We start from the raw sequence: 22610 nt of genomic DNA on the forward strand, positions 1-22610 counted from the left end.
TGTTTCGGGGTGTGAAAACCCGTTTTCATGTTGTACATAAACGGTTTATGTACACCTTGAAAACTGGGTTTTCACACCCCGAAACGTCGGGATATTAAAAGCACTTCGAAAAATCCCATGTAGTGCCGCTGCCTGTGTATGCGCCAGTGACTACATGATCCTCCAGAAGGCACCCGGGTAATTGCTATCACTTCCAAATACCAACAGTGGAGGCTATGCCATTGGGGATGAGAGGTCCCATTACAGTTAATTATAGTAAGTATTAAGTAGGGTGATAGGCTCCCACACACTGTGGGGGTTATTCCCGTTCATTCTTTCTGACAAATTCCTTCTTAGATGGACAAAACCATGTGCACTGCAGGTGGGGCAGATGCAACATGTGCAGAGAGAGTTAGATTTGGGTGAGTTATTTTGTTTCTGTGCAGGGAAAATACGGACTGCTTTATTTTTACACTGCAATATAGATCTCACTTTGAAGTAAAACCCCACCCAAATCTAATTCTCTCTGCACATGTTACATCTGCCCCACCTGCAGTGCACATGGTTTTGTCCATCTAAGAAAGAATTAACCAAAATAACCAACCAAAATAACCTCCTGTGCTACTTCTCCGAGGGGAGAAGATGCATCCAATACCCCCGTGGTCCACCTGGCAGCTCCCCAGGAGGCTCACATGCAATTTTGGAACTTGATGTGACATTTTTTACATTGATTTATCACATGTATAGCAGTGGGGGCAGGAGAATAAAAAAAGAAAAGAAAGAAAACAGTTCATAAGAATGGGCGAGCACTGATTAGCTCTCTCAGCCAATCAGCAGCCCCCATTCTTTTCAATGTTTTTTTTTTCTTCTTTCAAATCTCCTGCTCGGAGGTCAGACCTGCTGGCACATACGTATGGAGGCACTCGGACACTATACGTCACCGGTGCTAGAACGCACCCGCCATGAGCCCCTGACAGGTCAGATTCCATTTTATCTTATGTTCTGCAGGTCTGACCTCCGACTCTGGTCATACACATGCGATTTGGTATGATTTCTCAGCACAAGGCGGAATCGGGCCCAAATTGCAAATTACTTTCAATGTCATCTAGTGTTCATTTTAGCACCTTGAGTCTTTCAAAACCACTGCAGTTCCTCCTCCCTGCCTGGGGTGTCGCATGCACTAAGTATCCAGTCACATTGCAGAGTTATATCGCCCTGTATGTATGAGCCGCACGCTCTCACAAGCAGGGCCCTCTCTCCTCATGTGCTCTTCTATCCATTCTCCCGCCAATGGCATTACATGGGATACCTACACCAGAACGGCGTTTAGTATTCCGGCAGTCATTATAGAAACCCCTACAGCGCTATAGTGGAAATGCCAACAAGGGCTCGGAAGGCACCCTAATCTTCTCCCCTACCCCCCAAACCCTCCCTTCTAGTATCCAACCCCCACCCCCTGGACTCTCACTGCTAGTGCCTCCCCCTCCGGACCCTAACTTCTAGTGCCTAACCCCTGCAACCCACCACGTAAGCCTAACCTTAAGTCCCCTTCTCCCCCACTAATACCTAAACCTAACCACCCACTCCCCTTCCTCAGCTGGCCACTAGATAGCCCCGCATTCTTACAGAGGGGGATCCTAATGAATTTGAAGTCCTGGCAATGGTATTGTGAGGGCAGTTGGGATGCTGGCATTGGTATACTGAACACTGGCATCCTGACCCTGTATTAGCTATATATGGTCTTGAAGCTTTGAATAGTTATGTACTCTGTAATTGGGCGCTGCCAATCCTGTGGTGCCATCTAAATGATAATAAAAAAATGTTATATATAAGTTTATACATCTACTGTAATGACCGGAAGATTGAATAAGTCATCCCTGGATAGACCTCTAATTAGGGATGGACATCGATGGTCTATATTTCAGAAACATCAATGTTTTTCTTCCAATGGTAGTGTTTTTGGCATTTAATGGTGCCCTTTCAATGTTTGTCGCCATCGAATGCTAATCATTTGATGGTGTTCCAATAGTGGCTTGTTTTTTCTAATTCCCAATAGCGGTGTCTGTTCAGGGAAACTTCCTAGGTTCCTTGGTCGCTGACTCTCTGCTTCAGTCAGGAGCCGGCTTAAGCTGGGTACACATCTATACAATCCCTATTTCTGGCAACCGTTCGGCCGACCGTACTCCCGTCGGACCACAAACAACAGCCAACATGCGCGTACACACCTGTACAATTTTACTTGCGACGTCTGATGTACTCCCGTCCAAACAGTCGCAAGAAAAAGATTGTACCACCGTACACACTGTCTCGATTTGGGCTATTGACACGTCACATGTGACCAAAATTATCATAATGGCTGGGTTAGGGCATAATTATAGCTGTCACCCTTTTACCTATTAAAAAAATAAAAATCGGCGTGGGGTCCCCCCCACAGCCGTGACCAGCACCTCTGCAGGATTGCTGATAGGCAACAGGGCCCACACTGACTCCGAGAACCAATCAGAGCACAGACTTCACCCTACAGCAAGAGCAGTCACTCACACACAGAACACACCACAGACACACCATCAGGAGGATTCAGAGGAGACAGTGAGGTCACAGAACTTTATATCAGCTCAGACTTTTGCGCATGCGCTAGTCATAACTTATTTTCACCATTGAATATTTTTGATGTGATGGTTAGTTACCATCGCATTGAAAGTTTCACTGGTAGAATACAAGCCATCATTTGATGGGGGGCTTCAGATGTCCATCCCTACCTCTAACTATAATATCATGGTCTGGATGAACTGGGGCTGCAGCCACGCAATCTATACCACGGCTTGGAGTGAGATCTGACCTGAACACTGGGCTACTGCGCCCCATGATCCTCCAACCATCAGTGATGATGGGCTGTAATGAGTGACGGTAGCAGGGTGGAACCTTCTCAGATCATTATAAAGTTACTATAAAAAGGATATAAAATAAAAAAAAACTGAAACAGTTACCGGCTAACGTCATATCAAGGCGGCATCACCCAGCCGCAGAAAGCAGATATACAGGAATCAGAACGCACAGTCCACATAGCAGCCTATCAGGGAAGGGGGGCGGTAACATCAGGAATCAGAGCTCACAGTCCACATAGCAGCCTATCAGGGAAGGAGGGGGGCGGTAACATCAGGAATCAGAGCACACAGTCCACATAGCAGCCTATCAGGGAAGGGGGGGCGGTAACATCAGGAATCAGTGCACACAGTCCACATAGCAGCCTATCAGGGAAGGGGGGGCGGTAACATCAGGAAACAGAGAGGAACAGCAAGATAAACAGAGATAGGTCTTCTACCAAAAGAATAGAACAATAGGGTATCATTGTTTATATTGACCGGGAAAAGAGGGGTCATGTGCTTAGCTTTGGGGAGAGATGAAGTGAAGATAATGAGGTTTATTTCATGAGCCTTGGTGAGAGATAAAGTACCAGCCAAACTGATCCTCTCATTTTTCAGCCTGTAACATGACAGGAGCTGACTGGGTGGGACTTTATCTCCCTCCAAAGTACATAGACCCCCATAGGGGGTCATTCAATCGTCCGATAAAGTGCAGTTCTAGTGAAGCGGCATTTGTACCCTAGCAATGCCAGCCCAACTCGCCCCCTCTTCCCAGACGATACTTCCCCGTTTTACCCCAAAACGCCTCCTACCCTTATGGGGTAGCAAATACTTGGGCGAGATCCCACTGCAGTTCAGCCAGGGCAAATCAGTACTGCATCAACTGACTTCCCCCCCAAAGAGCATAAGTGCCACTGGCGCAGGGATTGGGGTGAATGACTGACACACTCTCCACACTGTGCTGCAGTATACGTGTGTGCTACATTATAAGGGATGGTTATCGACTTTCGATGTTCCAAAAACATCGACGGTTGGGACCTAGTGCTCAATGTTTTGGGCATCAATAGTGGAGGGTTGAATAGTTTTATACCATCGATGGATGGCTTGCGATGGTAAGGTTGGGGAGTGCATGCGCACTGGGTGCACAGCATTCAGCAGCATCGCTGCGAGCGGACCGCCCTGCCGGGAGGTGCGCACATGCGCGGAAGAACCTTAAACTGGATGGATAGTTAAAACATTTCTTCTGTGCCTGCACGCACATCCTGGCCAGTCCCGTTGCTCTGCGCATGCGCGGCAAATCAATAGAAGGAGCCATCGATGGTGGGTGGTAGAATATTTTATAACCATCAATGGTACTTGCTTTAAAAGCCAATGATGGCAACCATCTATGAGGGATGTGCCGATGTCCAGCCCTAGTTATAATCGGTTTACCCAGTTGTCCCCCTGTCCAAATAAGAGACAGCGATGACATATACATTACACACCCCTTAATGAGCAGAGATGCAACAACCTTTCAACAAAAGACTTCGGAAATAGCCCACGCATTGTAATGCATTATGACTTACTGTAGGTCGTGACTGAGACGTCACAACGTGGAGAGGGTGTGGGACGCAGGACGCCTGGTGCTGGAAGGGAGGAGGCGAGCGGAGCTCTGGGAAGCGGACCATTTAACGCTGCCGCCCGTTGCCGCCCTGAGCTGCTGTGCTGACGGGGAAGCGAGGAGCATCCGGAGAAAGGCACAGAGCTGTCCAGCGGCGCGGAGGAGATATTGGCAGCACAAACCTGGAAGCAGCAGAGTGCTTGGACACGAACGCCCACCCGCCACAGCACAGAAAGGAGACGCTGAACACCAAAGCACGTGAGTGCAGTACAGGCTGGAACAGCTGAACCCAGACAGGGGAGCATGGATTAAGGTTGGCTGTACTGAGGGAGCCTACAGTGAGATCCGAGGAAAGAGGTGAGACTCTCCTTTGGAATATATAAGAGACTGCATATATCCTGCTACCTTAAAACCAGGTGTTATGTACGGACATGCTATCAAGCCCCATAATATGATTATGTATGGCACCTACAGTGTTCTGCGTCACCCCTCCCCAACTATGCATTCAACTGGTTACAGGGGAAAGATGGCTGGATACCCTCTGATAAATACACAATGCTAGAATAAAAATGTTGTGCTGTTTCACCCCACTCCAAAAGTCTTAAAATGCTAAAAGCTCCCTCTCCTGCTTGCCCCCTGTAGGACTCATCACCTGTGATCCAGATAAGAGATACTGTAATACTGTCTATACTTAAAAACTCCTGCCTATACATCCCTACTGGGAAACGCCTCTCCCAATGCCGACAAAAAAAAACAAAAATGGCGGTGAATCCACCAGCAAGTATTTTTAAAAATGTACAAACCCCGACAAATAAAACTAAAGATAGAACCTCCATCTCACCAAATATACAGAGAAATGCTGCTCAAAACAGCTCAAATCTGTCGGTGGCCACAGAAGAAGATAGCTTAGATGATCCTATTACTCTGCGTAAGATGCTTCAATTGATGTCAGAATTAAAATCTGACCTGGCAGGGGAGTTTAAAACCCAGTTCCAAGAAGTAACAAAAGAGGTTGCAGCATTGGGAGAAAGGACTGACCAATTAGAGAGAAAATTGGATATAACAGTTGAAGCACATAATGAGTTAAAAACAGCACATGAAACCCTACAAGGAGAAGTGCTTTTTCTCAGAGAGAAACTGATTAATGCTGAAGATCGTGCTAGGAGGAATAATATTAAAATCAGGGGGATCCCTGAAAAGATTCTAGATGCCCAATTAAACAAATACGCCTCAGATCTTTTTCACAATATTCTCCCAGATGCTCCAAGAGAACTTTTCATCATTGATAGGATACGCAGGTTACATAAACCAAAAACAGTGCAAGCTGAGCTACCGCGGGACGTAATTCTGAGACTGCACTATTACCATATAAAAGAACAAATTCTTTTGGCATCTAGAAATGAGGCTAGAATGGTAGAGGCACTGGGTGACCTCCAAATAAATGGGGCTTCCCTGTGAAGCTAATAGTGTCACACGAAGGAACGGTGAAAGTCTGGAGAACAGAGGAAGAAGCAAGAGAGGGTATAAATCAATGGAACCTGCAAGCAGCGAACAGAGGTGGAGAAAAACTAAGCTCGCTGCAACAAGAATGGACTACTGTAACTTGTAACTGCTACTTAGAAGAAAGAGAACGACAGCCTGTCTTGGTACAAAGTTCTGCTTATCCGTTCCTCATTTCAGGACTGGACATTGGGGGGGGGGGGGGGGGGGGGGGGGCGGGATGGTTGTGAAGCACCCTTGGTTTTTTTTTTTACTACAAGTAACTGCTGCACCTGCGAAGGGTTAATGTATATAGCCTAGTGATGAGTAGATCTAAAATCCGTAATCTTATGCTCAATATTATTTAAGCGGACAATATTTGGTCCTCAAGAGAGATACAAATAGGGCTAAAGATCTAGACCTCGCATAATATAGTAGGCAAAGCAGTTTATCTTGGTTTTTTTTTTTTTTTTTTAGAAGTGACCTTTTTCCCTTTTGAAATGATTAACATGTATAAGTCAAAGATGGGTAGAGGTAAAAATTTGCAAACTTATGCTCAGTACCATGGCATAAGTGGACAGCATCTGGTCCTTGGTAAGGACCCATATAGGGCCTAAGAATTGGATCGTGTAAAGTAGAGCATGCCAGACTCTCTGTTCTCTTCCTTTTTTTTTTTTTAAGGCTCATAATGATTCTCACATCTATACGGCGCTCATATATGTAGCTGATGATACAGATAAGCTATATCCTGGGATCTTAGTATAATTAGGATAATATTCACCTTTCACGATTTAATCTATACTTCACCTAATAAGGTACAGGCTTTTCACTTAGAGGTATTTCCTTGTATGGAAATATATAGATAAGCACCTCTTAGAAAGATTTTTTTTTTTTTAGAGTGTGGATAATATCCCTTCTTTTTTCTCTTTGTACAACCCATCGGTTGGGTTAGATAAAATAGGTAAAACTCACTAAAAGGCACAAAGATTCTCACATTTAAAAAGAGATCCTGGTAGGATCAAAACACTTAAGCTACGTATCATGAAAAGATACTCTAAAATAAGCTATTTGGATCATATATGGATAAACACGATTGCCGAGCTTAAAAATAAGAATTAGAAACAGTATGGTAGAAGAAATATTGAGCCCAGCAGAAAAAAGCACATATCTGCTTCGTCCCCCTTTTTTTTATCTTTTCCCTCCCTCTTTCCTCCTTCCCTACACCCCTCGCCCCTGTTCGCCCGCCCCCCCCCCCCCCCCCCCTTCATCACCCGTCATCGCCCTGACTTCTCTCCGCTCTAATGGGGAAGGTTGGGAGGAGACTGGTTTAATTTAGAAAGGAGCAGGTTTTTTTTAGGACCAGAGCAGACTTGGACTTAGGAGAGGGGGAAAACATGGTTGCTACCCCCTAATAATGTTCATGCAACTCTTCTTAAGAGGGGAGTTCTATGGTGCGAGAGATAGCACCTTATTGTGTCGGGTGATGGGAAATGTATGTTTTTTATGTAATGTTTGTATTGACAGGAGGGAAACTAATTTCAGAGATAGGAACTATGCAACAACATGGGTAGTTTGATAAAACTGATGTCCTTGAATGTAAAAGGCTTAAACTCACCACAAAAAAGGAGAATCTTGAAGTACTTAAAAGATCAAGATGTTGGGATCGCAGCACTTCAAGAAACACACTTTTCAAGGGCACAGCAACCCAACTTGTGTAATGGTAAATATACTGAAGCCTATTTTTCAAGTGCACTAAGGAAAAAGGCGGGAGTTGCTATCTTGATTAAAAAAGAGATTAAAATGGAAATAGAGCTAGCAGTAACTGACAAAGAAGGAAGATATCTAATACTAAAGGGGAGCATTAATAATAAAAAAAGTCACAATTGCGTCGTTGTATGCACCAAATACTGCACAGGTTGGTTTTCTGAGAACCTTTTGGCAAAAGTTTAATTCAATAGCAGAGGGAGCTTTGTTTGTATTAGGAGACTTTAACTTAGTAAGAGATCTTAAAATGGATAAATCAGAGCAGAAAAACTTAAAATCAGGTGACAAATATAAAAGAGCGGTGGATACATTTAATGAGATCACACACAGAGCTGGAATGTATGACATCTGGAGGGTACTTTACCCAACTGTCAGGGACTATACGTTCTTTTCATGTGTTCACAAATCTTATTCAAGAATAGATTTTGTCTTTACAGATAGAATCACTCTTCAAAACATAAAAAGAGCAGATATCCAGCCAAGAACGCTCTCTGACCATGCACCCCTCCTAATCCTATAGCAACAAACCCCTAGAAGTTGGCGATGTCCAAATTATATTTTTTCCTCACAAGATACCAAAAATGTAATAAAAGAAGCCTTGGAAGAATATTTCCTCTTTAATAATCCTCAACAAACTAATGCGACCAATATATGGTGCGCTTTAAAAGCAGTAATTAGGGGGAAAATTATCCAGATCACTGCCAGATTAAAAAAACAGGAAAGACAAGCCCTGATAGATTTTGAGGAACAAATTAAAGAACTTGAAAGAATCCATCAAGTACAACCAGATAATGATCAAATACTAAAGGATCTCCTCAAACTAAGAGAAGATCTAGAATTACTAAACATTAAGCAAATTAATCGGCAAATGGATAAATTTAAACAAAAATTCTATGGAGAGGCCAATGAAGCCAATAAATTTATGGCGAGGAAAATTAAAGGGACAAGGCTCAAAAGCTCAATAACAGCGCTATTCAATAAGGGGAGAAAATAATTAACCCAGCGGAAATGTCTAATATATTTGCAGATTACCTGGGAAAGCTGTATAATTTGGGTGAAGATAGAGAGACATTTCAACCGACCCCTCAAGAAATAGACATCTTTCTCGAGAAAATAGACCTACCGAAATTATCCCTGCAACAGAAAGAAAAACTTGATGCCCCTTGGAATCTGGGGGAGGTAATGGAGGCAATTAAAACCCTTAAACTAAATAAAACACCTGGGCCTGACGGATTTATTAATAATTTTTTCTTAGTATATCAGAAGGAAATAGCGCCCACCCTACTCCAAGTTTTCCATGAAACAAATAAAATGGGCAATTTCCCCGAAGATATGCTGGAAGCAAGGATAGTCATGATAGCGAAAGAGGGAAAATACCCCACAGTCCCCACTAATTATCGACCAATAGCATTACTTAATAGCGATATTAAAATTCTTGCCAAGGTGATTGTTAATAGGCTCACCCCAATTTTAAGAGACTTAATAAAGATAGAACAGGCAGGGTTTGTAAGGGACAGACAAGGCACACGTAATATATATAGAGCAATTCAGATTATGGAATACGCATCTAAGAAAGAGTTTCAGATGGTGGTTCTGTCACTAGATGGTGAAAAAGCTTTTGATCGCTTAAACTGGACATTTTTGGGGAAAACCCTGGAAAAGTTTGGATTTGAAGGGAGCTTTCTGAGAGCTATACTCTCGCTGTACTCTGCGCCATCAGCACGAGTATATTGCAACGGCTTCCTTTCACAGAAATTTAAGATCACAAACGGGACAAGACAAGGTTGCCCGCTCTCTCCGGTAATTTATGTACTGGCGATCAAACCACTTGCTGAAACAATTAGGCAATCATCAGAACTCACGGGACCGATAATAAATAAAAGTCAACATAAAATATTACTATACGCAGATGATGTGCTTCTCTTCCTTACAAACCCTAAACATACTTTGATCCCACTTATGAATATCATTAAAGAATTCTCGAGAGTATCATATTATAAACTGAATACAAATAAATCCGAAATTCTTCCATTAAATCTTGAGCCTAAAGACCGGGATGTCCTAAAAGAAAGATATAAATTCAGATGGAAAGAGAATTCATTGCAGTATTTGGGTGTCCATCTAGTATCCAAAGAAAAGAACCTGATAGATTTTAACTATACCCCCCTTCTTCATCAATTGAATACAAAAATTAATAACTGGATGAACATAGAAGTATCAGTATTGGGTAGAATTGCCATGTTAAAAATGTTCCTACTCCCTAAGGTATTATATCTATTCCGTGCCATACCAAAAGCTCTCCCCAAATACTGGATTTCTAGGTTTAATAGCATATTTAATAAATACATCTGGAGGAATAAACGTGCTAAAATAGCTAAAAAAATATTTGATGCTCCCTAAGGATAGAGGTGGCCTAGGTCTTCCGAACCTAGAGATGTACCAAGCGGCTACATTACTGGATCAAATTAAGGCAGTCTGTGGCCCTATGGGAAGGGACTAAAGATCAGACCCAGAATTAGATAATAGGCCATCAATCCTCTTTGACTACTTAATATGGCTCCCGCCCTCAGTTGGAAATCAATGCAAGGAGCTATCGAAGGGTATGAGAACTATACTTCACAATTGGTATAAATTTTTAGACACGATAGACACCCTGGGTTCCCCGATGGGTCACCTACCTTTGGGAGCTTTAACAAAATTAATACCAGATCTTAATCTGGAGTTATGGGGAAAGCTGTCCATAAAAACACTATCAGATCTGTTTGATAATGGACAGCTAATGTCATTTGACCAGATTAAGAATAAATTCGGAGTCCCAAACTCCGATTTTTATAAATATCTGCAGATCAGGCATTGCCTACAATCCGATATTTTTACCTCAAAGGAATTAACAGCTCTCCCTATAGAGTATATACATCAAATTTATGGGGTGAAGAAGAGGGGTGGAATCACCTTTTGGTATAAAATCCTATCACAAGAAAATAGAGAATATAATAGGAAAACTAGATGGCAGCAGAAGTGGGAAAAGGACCTGAATTTTGAATGGGACAATTCGCAGTGGACACAATTATTCAATACAGTCAATCATATGTCCAATTCTAAAATGCATATTGAAAGGTACTTTAAAATCTTCTATCAAACTTATTACACTCCAGCCAAGATAAATAGTTTCTCCCCGGACCAGCCAGATGGGTGCTGGAGGTGTGGGGAAAGAGCGGATATAAAACACATCTTCTGGTCTTGTGTGAAACTAGAAAGTTTTTGGTTAGATATTAAATAAGGAATTTGGTACTCACCGATAATTCCCTTTCTCCAAGGCAGCAGGGGACACTGCAGAGTCATGACGTATGGGAATAGAGTTGGTGCTGTGGAGTCGGCACTTTAAGATGCTTTTGAAGTGGCTGGCTCCTCCCCCCTCTATCCCCACCAAGCCCCAGTCTTAGTAAAACTGTGACCGAGAGAGGAAGAGAAACAAGTCAAGAAGAACTAGAAGGAGGAGGATATACAACATACAACATGTAAAATTTAATCAGATGAACGATCTGAGTTAGTAAGTAAGGTATAGATAACAGAATCATCCAACATAATAACAACATGAATGATATACTCATAGTAACTGAGTCCCCCTGAGGAAGGACCAACCTGTAGGAACATGTAGTAACCTATATAACCTGGTCAGAACACAGCGCTGGGAGGGCGTGCAGTGTCCCCTGCTGCCTTGGAGAAAGGGAATTATCGGTGAGTACCAAATTCCTTATTTCTCCCTCGGCCAGCAGGGGACACTGCAGAGTCATGACGTATGGGAAGAATACCAAAGCACTACTCCCGGGTGGGAGAGCGCTGAGATTCCCCCAGAACAGCCCTGCCAAAGGATGTTTCAGCCTTGGCAAAGGCGTCGAATTTATAGAACCGGGCAAAGGTGTTCGCACTTGCCCAAGTCGCAGCTCTGCACACCTGAGAGAGGGAAACCCCTCTTGCCAGGGCCCATGATGTGCTAACCGATCTTGTTGAATGAGCCGTAATTGTTGAAGGGACATTCCTGTCTGCATGTCTGTAGGCCTCTTTAATGGTGATGCACATCCAACGAGCCAACGTTCTTTTGGACGCAGGCCATCCCCTGCGTTCATGACAATAGAGAATAAAAAGACTATCAGTCTTCCGCAAAGCTGACGTTTTCTCCAAGTATATTCGCAATGCCCTTACAGCATCTAGGGAAGCAGAGTCTTCAGTGAAAGCTGGAATGATAATCGGCTGGTTAAGGTGAAAAGAAGAAACCACCTTAGGGAGAAAGGAACTATTAGTCCTTAATTCTGCCCTGTCAGTAAAGAACTGTAGGAAAGGAGCCCGACATGATAAGGCCCCTAGTTCCGAAACACGACGCGCTGAAGCTAATGCAACTAGCGTAACAGTCTTCCAGGTGACATATTTTAGATGTACCGAGTCTAACGGTTCAAAAAGGTCTGATTGCAAGTATCGCAAAACCACTGATAAGTCCCAGGGCTCAGTGGGTGATCTGAAGGGAGGTTGAAGCCTCAACACCCCCTTTAAGAACGTTTGTATCTCTGGAATGACCGCTACCCTGCGGTGAAAGAAAACAGATAGCGCTGCTAGTTGCACTTTCAGAGAGGCTAAACGAAGACCTTTGTCCAGTCCTTCCTGGAGAAATTCTAGTAACCTGGGTAGGCTAAACACCGCCTTAGGATAGCCAAGCCTTTCGCACCAGGAAATGTAGGACTTCCAAATCCTGTGGTAATGTGCCGAAGTCACACTCTTCCTAGCATGGAGCATTGTTGGAATAACCCTGGATGGGATACCTCTGCGTTTCAGCAATTCGGCCTCAACAACCATGCCGTTAAATGCAGAAGCCGTAAGTTTTGGAAGGTGAACGGTCCTTGGAGAAGTAAGTCTTCTCTTTGAGGCAGGAACCACGGGTTGTCTATTGACATTAGTCTTAGATCCGAGTACCATGCCCTCCTCGGCCAGTTCGGGGCAATTAAGATGGCTGTTGTTGTTTCCCTTTTCAGTTTCTTCAGAACTCTTGGATGTAACGGGAAGGGTGGAAAAATGTATACCAGTTGGTAGTGCCATGGTATTGACAAGGCGTCGACTGCCACCGCTCCTGGATCCAGGGACCTGGCACAGTAGAGAGGGACCCAATGATTCAATCTGGAGGCCATCAGGTCTATGTCGGGGGTCCCCCACCGAAGCGTCAGTTGATGGAAGACCTCCGGGTGAAGGGACCACTCCCCTGGGAGGAACGTTTGGCGGCTTAGATAGTCCGCCTGCCAATTCTCTACTCCCGGAATAAATATTGCTGAAAAAGCCCTGGAGTGGGCTTCTGCCCATTCTAATATGGGACGAACCTCTCGCATGGCTGCCCTGCTTCTGGTGCCCCCTTGTCGGTTTATATATGCGACTGCGGTCACGTTGTCTGATTGTATCCTGATCTGTAGACCTTGAAGCAGGCTGTGAGCCTGTAGTAGAGTTAGTCTGATTGCTCGTAGTTCTAAGATATTGATTGGAAGCTTTGCCTCCTGCAGCGACCAGCGTCCTTGGAACCTGTGGCCTAGGGCGACTGCTCCCCAGCCCTTGAGACTGGCGTCTGTTGTGACCACTGTCCATGTGCAAGGGCTGAAACTGCGTCCTTGAAGCAGGTTTGGGGTGTGAAGCCACCAAAGCAGGGAAGAGCGGGCCTTCTGAAACAAGATGATGCGCTTGTGAATTTGAAGGTGTGAGCCCGACCATTGTGATAGTAGATTCTCTTGGAAAGTTCGAGAATGGAAGCGACCGTAAGGGACCGCCTCGAACGCAGCTACCATCAAACCCAAGAGTTGAGTGCACAGATGTGCTGAGAGTCTTTTCTGATGCAGTACCTGTCTGACCTTTGCTTGTAGGGCTATGATCTTGTCTGGTGGAAGAAAGATCCTTTCCTCTACTGTGTCCAATATGAGACCCAGAAATTGTAGGCGTTGTGATGGGTTGAGTTGTGATTTTTTGAAGTTCACAACCCACCCATTTTTCACTAAAAACTTGCAAGTTGTCATGGCATCTGCCATCAGCTTTTCCCGAGTTGGAGCTTTGAGGAGGAGGTCGTCTAAGTAGGGGATAATAGTTATCCCCTGCAGACGAAGAGCCTTGGTCATACATGCCATTATTTTTGTAAAAACCCAAGGAGCGGAAGAAAGTCCGAAGGGTAGTCCTCGGAACTGGAAATGGCGATCCTGTAGTGCGAATCTCAAGAATCGCTGATGAGGTTCCCAGATTGGGACGTGCAGGTACGCATCCTTTATATCTAGAGAGAGGAGAAATTCTCCCTTCTCCAGGGATGCAATAACTGACCGAATTGATTCCATCTTGAATCTGTGGTAAATAACAAATTCGTTCAGGGGTTTCAGATTTAAAATGGGTCGGACAGATCTGTCTGGTTTTGGGACCACGAAAATGCTTGAATAGTATCCCGTGCACTGCTGATGGGCAGGCACCGGGATAACTACTCCCGCCTCGAGCAGGGTTTGTATGGCCCCAACTAGGCTCAAACCTGCCTCTACCGATGGAGGTAGGCCTATTGGGAAGAACCTGTTTGGAGGTTGTGTGGCAAATTCCAGTTTGTACCCCTGAGAGATAATCTGGAGAACCCACGCGTCGGTGCAATGAGACCTCCATTCCTCCGCGAACAGTAACAATCTGGCGCCCACCTTGGGATCCCTAAAGTGAGCCGGTAGGCCGTCATGCCACTGGCTTGTCTGTGGTCTTTGGGTTGAGAGAGAGATTTGCAGTGGTCTGGGGGGCTCTGGCCCCTCTGCCTCGGCGGCCTCTGAAGGAAGAGAAACCTCCTCTGGCTCTCCCCCTGAAGCCAGCATTACCCCGAAAGGACCGAAAGGAAGGACTTACAAATTGCCTCTTGGGTGCAGGAGCTGAAGAGGGCAAAAAGGTCGACTTCCCCCCCGTGGCCTGGGAAATGAGCTTGTCCAATTGTGGTCCGAAAGCATATCTCCTGAGAAGGGGAGGGCTTCCACCGCTTTTTTAATTTCCGGTTCGGCCTGCCAAGAGCGTAGCCACACAGTGCGTCTAGCCAGGACGGCAGAAGCTGAAACTTTTGCTGCTAATGTGGAAACATCAGAGGCTGCTTCCCCAACATAGGTAGAAGCGTCCCTGATACATTCTGCCAAGGATAGTAATTCCTCCTTGGGAGTATCCTGTTCCAGGCCCCTAATCAAATCAGCGGCCCATGTCTCCATTGCTCTGGCTACCCATGAGGAGGCGAGAGCTGGACGTAATATAACACCTGCGGTAGTGTAAATATTTTTGAGAGCACTATCAAGACGTTTGTCTGGTGCTTCTTTAAGCGATACCGCTCCCGGAATGGGGAGGGTGGTTTTCTTTGATAAACGTGACAATGAGGCGTCTGGAGTGGGGGGAGTCTCCCATTTAGCTCTCGACTCAGCCGAAAATGGGTATAAGGAATGAAATCTTTTCGACATCTGAAACTTCTTATCAGGTGTCTTCCAGACTTTTACTAAGGGGTTATCTAATTCCTCAGAGTCTGGAAAAGTTATTGGCTGTTTCTGAACCCTGCCAAAAATAGATACCTGAGGCGGTATAGGCGAGTCAGCAATATTAAGAGTAGATCTGATCTCTCTTATGAGACCCTCAATGCCCTGAGCATCCTGATCATCTATATCATCAGTAGGTACATACTGGTAAGGTTCGTCTATGTAGTCAGGGTCCGGTTGGTTATCATCATCTGTGACAAAAACCACTGAAGTAGCCTTCCTTTTCCCAGTTCCTGGAGAGGATGGCCTAACCTGTACTGAGGCAGTCACCGACTGCTGCAGGGAATCCACTGTGGAGGAGATTTGAGTCAATTGGGACTGAAAAACCTCCCTGTCCCTTTTTGATGCCGCTAGCTCGGCTGTGAGGTTAGCCAGAATAGCCTGCAAAGCCTCTGGGGACTGTAAGGGGGACTGAGGTAAAGGTGACTGGCTTACACTGTTTCCCTGCTTAGAGGCATAGCATGACTCACAGAGGGATACTCCCTTAACATGCTGAGTGTATTGACCTTTACAAGTCTTACAGGTGTAAACCTTTTGGGCTGCTTTAGAAGAAGTGGTCCTGTCAGCCATGACAAACAGTGTATAACAAGTAACACACACTCACACAGAAATAGCAAATACAGGACAGCTGAAGGATAGCTGAGGCTTGTGCTTCGATAGGAAGAGAGGAGCCACAACTCTCCCAATAAAGGCTGCCAATATATATATAATGGCGCCCCAAATTCACCCCCTAAGACTCACAGTGTCCCTGTGATCGTCAGGGAGAGCGCTGACAGTCGCAGATGCTGGAAAGCCAGGTGCTGCCGGTCACAATGCACAGCGTGCAGGAGACTTGCTGCTGGTAACAATGGCGCCGCCGGAGAGAAGGAGAGTAAACTCCTCCTCCCTTCTGGCGTGTCCTTCCCGCGCTGAATCAATGGCGCCAATTTTATAGTTAGCAGTAATGGAGACCGCCGCGAGCACTGTACGCTGCGGCTGTCTCCGTCTCCGTCGCGGCTGACGCGCTCACTATCAGCCGGCCCCCTGCTAATGGCGCTCAGCGCCGCTTACCCGTAGGCAGCTCCTGGAGTACGGGGGATAAGCCCTGGACCCGTCCTGCTAAGCTGCGTGCAGCCGCTACGGATCCCCAGAGCGGTGGCTCTGGTGGCCTGGGTACCGGAGGAAACACTGCGTGCAGTGTCGACCGGACCCCTCCAGGTCCCACGTAGCAGGCAGATGCCTGTCCTCAGTAAAAATTAAAAGTTTAAAAGAAAAATTATAAGAAAAAAATTGAGTCTCCCTAAGGAGACTCACACGCAGTGACCGACTCCATCGGGCACTTTTACTAAGACTGGGGCTTGGTGGGGATAGAGGGGGGAGGAGCCAGCCACTTCAAAAGCATCTTAAAGTGCCGACTCCACAGCACCAACTCTATTCCCATACGTCATGACTCTGCAGTGTCCCCTGCTGGCCGAGGGAGAAAAAATTGCTTTCTGAAAGTTTGAGCACTGCGGTACAATTAACACCACATCTGATATTATTACATATTTTACCATCAAACTTAAACGCCTCGAGGAAATACCTCTTGAATCAAATAATCTCCGCAATAGTTGCTACTATTGCCCAATTATGGAAACAGGAACAAGTACCATCCTTTCAGAAAGTAATATATAAGATTGAATATAGCTATACGATGGAAACTTTAGGGAAAAGTTATGGGGATAGAAAAATAAAATTATGGTCAGACTGGGAAGCCTCTCGGAGGAGAACACTAGATGTGAATCTCCAAATTCAGGGTATATAGAAGAGGATTGGGGATAGAAACTCCCTTGTTGTTGCATATACTCTTACATTTATTTATCTATTTAGGTATCTATCTAGATATTAAAAGAAATTCTGAGAATTAAATGGAAGATAAGATATAAAAACGATCCACCCTGTCAATAATATGTGTAGTTTGTTTAGGTGTATAGGTGTTGTAAAACTGTTTGTATATGTCAATGTCCTAGTGTTGAATATTATGTAATGTCTTTGTTTGAAAGGCCAAGATTGGAAGGCCTAACATGTTTGTCATAATCTTTTAAAAATGCAAATAAAAATTTATAAAAAAATAAAAAAAAGGAAATCGCCCACAGCAACCAATCCTCTTCTGGCTAGCATTTACGAATTGCATTCTATCAAATGAGAGGTAGACGCTAATTGGTTGCTACAGGCAACGTCCCCACCATTTTAAAACCCAGAGACAGCATGGAGTCCCTGCCTAGCGTCATACACGCAATGTCCCTATAACTGCGGCGTTATGCCGGAACCCGCTACCTGTGCTCACCCACCAGAGCAGTGACCCCTCCCTCCAGCCAACACTCACTACGTACCTGGCGCCGCTGACTTCCGCGCTGCTCCCTTTGTATATAAACATCTGCCCACAACATGCTCTGCCCGAGCTGTCCGTCATCGGGGCAGGGCCCGCAGGCAACCAATGGGAGAGGCGCTGCTTTTTTCCTCTTCATGAACTTGAGTGCAGCGGGCGGGGTTGCACAAACATTCGCGAGCAAGGAGTAAAGTAAAAAGAAAACTAGAGCTGGAATTTGACGAGGCTGAAGTTGGCTTCTTATTCGTAAAACCCACTCACAGCGTATCTAAACAATAATTTGATGTTATAGGGCTATTTCACACACTCCGGCTCCTGACGGACAGCAAAATCCCGCACGGCCAGGAAGCCGTGCTGCACACATCAGTTTAGAATGGAGCGGATGGCCACAGCCCGGCAGCCGTCCCTTCCAGTGGCGGGATCCAGCTGCAACCGCACGGCCGGGTCGTGGCCGTCCCCTGTGAATGGACACAATAGTGTCCATTCACAACTACTGTGCACGGCACGGCTTCCTGGCCGTGCGGGATTTCGCCGTCTGGCAGGAGCCGGACAGTGTGAAATAGCCCATACTGTTCTGCACCAACACACAACACTGCAAGCACCATTAGCCCGAAGTGGTAACCCATAGAGATATTGAAGGGATATTGATCCCCCCACTCGGAGCAAAGACAGTGGGCAGTATTCAATGAGGCTGATTCGCCATGTTTTATGGAGATTTTGTGCTATTTTCGTGCTGTACGGCGATTTTTTTACTAAAACGGTGAATCACCCTATTCAATGACCAGATGGTGAATACATTTCAAGGTTTTTATCGCCATGATTCACAGAGTAGCAATCGCTATCTTTTTATGGTGAAGTGGAATGTGAACTTTTAAAATAAAGTGTTTTGTTTTTTACATTTGGTGTAAAAAAATCAGGAATTTTATTCTGAGGAGGGGCATGCTATTTTTATTCATGTGCAGTAAGCACATGAATATATATTTAATTTAAAAATATATATATATATTTTTTTACACAGCAGCCAGCTGGGAGCCAAGCCGCTCATTAGATATTCATATATTCACTGCACCCGATCATTACATATGCACGATCGGGTGCAGTGAATACCTGCTCCCCTGCTGGCTATCCCGGGGGGGGCAGCCTGTGCTGCCTGGCTCCCAGGGAGCCCACCTCCCCCCCACAAACGTTCTGGGGCAGGCAGGGAGACTTCCATCTCCCTGCCTGCCGCCGTCCTCAGGCTCCCTGCGGCATCGCCGCAGGAGTTAAAATTCGCCGGTCTGGGGCAGTGAGCCCCTGACTCGTTGAATACTGTAGCCGGCGAGGCTCCGGAACGCGGCGGGCAGTGGCGAATGTGCAGCGAATCCTAAACAGGAATCGCTGCACATCGTCAAAATTCTCATTGAATACTGCCCAGTGTGTATACAGCTGCTTCAATTGCTAAATTGCACCAATTTTGTGTAGTGCCAATCTTGGATAGTGCACACACTGTGGCTCTATCACACTGTGACTCAAGAATTGCAGATGACTGAATTAGCACACTGAAAGTAACTGACTGAGAGCATTAGATGCACAGGCCCCCGCACCAATTCAAGTCTATATATAAACAAGTTGAATATGGTACTCACAAATCGCTGCCTCCTGTTATAATATTGGTCAGAGCCATCAATTTGGTAACTAATAGAGTGATTACATATGCATGCATGCTGGGGAGGAAATGGGCGGGCAGCTGACATCCAGTGATGTCAGCTGGCTGCCCCCACCCCAGCGTCACAGCCTCTAACATAGGTCCCCGTGCGAACGAAGCGCCGCACCAAACAGCATGATCTGCTGCCACCAATATTTTACTCTCATTGCTTTCTGCAATCACATGCTAAATTTTGGTGTGCTAAAGCAACACAGCATACATGGGAATAAAGCAGCACATGTATATTTAATCACATTTTTTGTTCTTTTGGGATAAGCAGAACCAAATAAATACTTTCACACATGAAAAGAACAATTATGGAAATGTTCATTAAAATGGTGACAATGACATTGTAAACAGTGAGTGGAGCAGACAAAACTGCAATCCAATGAAGGACAAGTTGTCCCACTCTACACCCAGTGATAGCTCCTTCCCCCAAGTAACATACAGCACCAGCCCTAACCCCTCCGCAGCGTAATACACTAACCCAGGGGTTACCAAACTTTTTGAAATCACGGCACCCGGGAGTATTAGAAATTTTCCGTGGCACCCCTAGGCCAAAAGTTTCTTATTGATTACTTAAAATATATATTAAATTAAATAAATTGTGTTTATATGTGATCCTTAAGCCCAGTTATGTTGTGAGGGACAGTATACACTCCGGTTTGTTCAAATATTTTATGATTGGAAGCCACAAGCACTGATTTTCCCTATTACATTGACCATAAATAAAATGAATTGGACCTAGACCACCATCCCAGGGCACCCCTGCAAGTGTTCTGAGGCACCCCAGGGTACTGCGGCACACAGTTTGGGAACCACTGCACTAACCCCTTACCTGAGGTAGTGCAGTCATGTCCAAACTATGGCCCTCCAGCTGTTGTGAAACTACAAGTACCATCATGGCATGCCACAGTTTGCCAATAGGGAATGCTAAAACTATTGTAAGGCATGCTGGGATGTGTAGTTTCACAACAGCTGGAGGGCCATAGTTTGGACATGCCTGCACTACCTCAGGTAAGGGGTTAGTGCAGTGGTGGGGGTGGGGTAGCGGGTGGGTGCTGTATGTCACTGGGGCTGGCAGTTGGGTGGGTGCTGCGTGTCACTGGGGGGGGGGTTGCACATATGATCATGGGGGGGGGGGGTGTAGAAGGGGCTACCCAGTGATCATATATACTCCTCCCCCCCCGTGAGACACAGCATGACCCACCCCACTCCTCAGCCCCAGTGAGTACTCCCCCTCAGCGACCTACAGTCAGTAACCAACTTGGGCTCCCCCCTGCCCCATCTATGTAATCCCACACCCAACCAGCATCAAACATATGACAAGGACAATTGGACAAATTACCCATTTTAAACTAGTCCCCCAGGCACCAAGAAAATGGCGCCGGAGCCCGGAGAAAAAACCCGCCAAAACCCCCCCCAGGCGGTTGAAGCACACACACACAGCACTCACATTACAGTCCTGGCTGGGCTCCCGGCTACTAAAATAAGCCTCTGTCTTCTGCTCCAACCTACTCTGTCCCTCCAGAGGCAGTGAGTGAATGAATGATAGGCTGCGCAGCGTGCGCACTAGCTGGGTGACGGTCGGTCGGTCAGTGAGTGAGTGACAGCCTGCGCATAAGCCTGGATCCCTCCTCCGTCCCATGGGTGACCAATCCTCATAGCAGGAGGGGGAGGCACTAAACTACCTGTCAGTCACAGACTCACACAGTGCTGCACTCCACCGCCTGGTCTCCAAGGCTCCCTCTATGCTCCGCCTCCACCCATCAGCCAGCCAATCCCCGCCCTGTGTGCCGATCGGCACTCACTCACAGTCACAGTCGCCTGTCACTCAATAATATAGACTTTAGTGTCAAGCGGCTGTGACTGTGAGCACCGAGCGGCGCACATAGAGACTCACTGACAGCCAGGCTCATCAGCGGCAGCATTGAAAAAAATGGGACGAGCCGTGCAGCGCCCCGGGCAGTTGCACGGCTCGTCCCCCTGTAAAAACGGCCCTATTAGTTAGCACTTTTGTTACCCAAACTCCTGGCCATCTAGTCTTCTCTGGCGTTTACATATATTTTTATTAAATAGAACTATCTTAACATACAAATAAATAAATAAATAAATATGACAGACACTAGCTAGTTTCCCTGAAAATAACGTTTAAATGTTGGTAAGTACAATACATCATACAAAACATTAACTGTTGGAAGTTCATTTATAGACACTGTCTTAATTTTCTGAAACATTATAATTGAGAGCGGAAGCTGTAGTGAACACGATTAGTATATCTGCAGCAACAATACCAGTCATCATTACATACACAGCTGTGCTGATCCATGGAACATGGAGAAGATCCACTGAGTCTGAATCAGTGGGCAAATCACGGTGACGGCTGTGCTTTCAAGTTTTTGTGAGGTATGCATACATGTACACATACCCTCCAACTGTACCGAATTTGCCGGTACAGTACCGTTTTTTAACGGTCTGTACCGGCAAATTAACCCTGTACCGAATGTACCGATTTTATTGAATTGACAGCTGGGCAGAGGGCTGTCTGTGCGCTGCCCGGCTGGATCTAGTTTTTGCCATATAATCAAACAAGCGGCAGCAGCCTGGTCCGACGCTGTTATTATCAATTCTCCCTAGGGCCTAGTCTGGACGGCCGCGAGCCAATAGGAGCTCGCGGTCCGGCAGCCGCTCATGATTGGCTGACGGACCGCAAGCTCCTATTGGCTCACTGCCGTCCAGCCGCGGACGAATTGAAAATAGCAATGAACCAGGCTGCTGACGCTGTTCAGTCGTACCGGCAGCCATCTTACTACACCCACCTGTGCCCTGGGTATCGTAAACAATAACACGCGTGACGTGGGGGACCGGCCAGAGCCATGAGCACCAGACACGTGACATGCCGGTAAGGGAACGGGGCAGTATTATGTGGGGCACGGTAATGTCACGCAAGTGCGTGCGGGGTTCCTGCAGTTTGCGTATGGGGAAAGTGAGGGCGCTCCTCGGGCTCCTTTGTGTGAATGCCTGCCCAATGCAGAGAGCTGTTGGTGACCTGTGTGAAAGCAGGAGGCCGGGGGCACAGTGCTGTGGGTGTCCTATGCGAGAGCAGGGAATATTGGGGATCACTGGTGCAGTATCCACTGTAGTGGGGGTGTAGGGAGCTGCCCTATGTGAGAGTTCATTGGGGAAAAGTATTGGCAGTGGGTAGGTGGGACCTGGATATTTTATTTTAAATGGCCAGCCAGTACACATACAGAGGGATGGCCACGCCCCCTTTACCAATGGTCACACCCACTTTACTCATGGCCACACCTCCTTTCTGGGTGTGTATTGATTTCCACCC

The 22610-nt window shown here is 46.0% G+C and overlaps 1 long non-coding RNA gene across 1 annotated transcript in view; it reads right to left on the reverse strand.

The window, feature by feature from the left end:
- Positions 1-22610, reverse strand: part of LOC146068042 (uncharacterized) — a 44578-nt gene that overhangs the window by 20966 nt on the left and 1002 nt on the right. The gene's annotated exons all lie outside the window — the stretch shown is intronic.

The sequence above is a fragment of the Crinia signifera genome, chromosome 1, assembly GCF_055691185.1.
Source record: "Crinia signifera chromosome 1, ASM5569118v1, whole genome shotgun sequence".
Taxonomy (NCBI): Eukaryota; Metazoa; Chordata; class Amphibia; order Anura; family Myobatrachidae; genus Crinia; species Crinia signifera.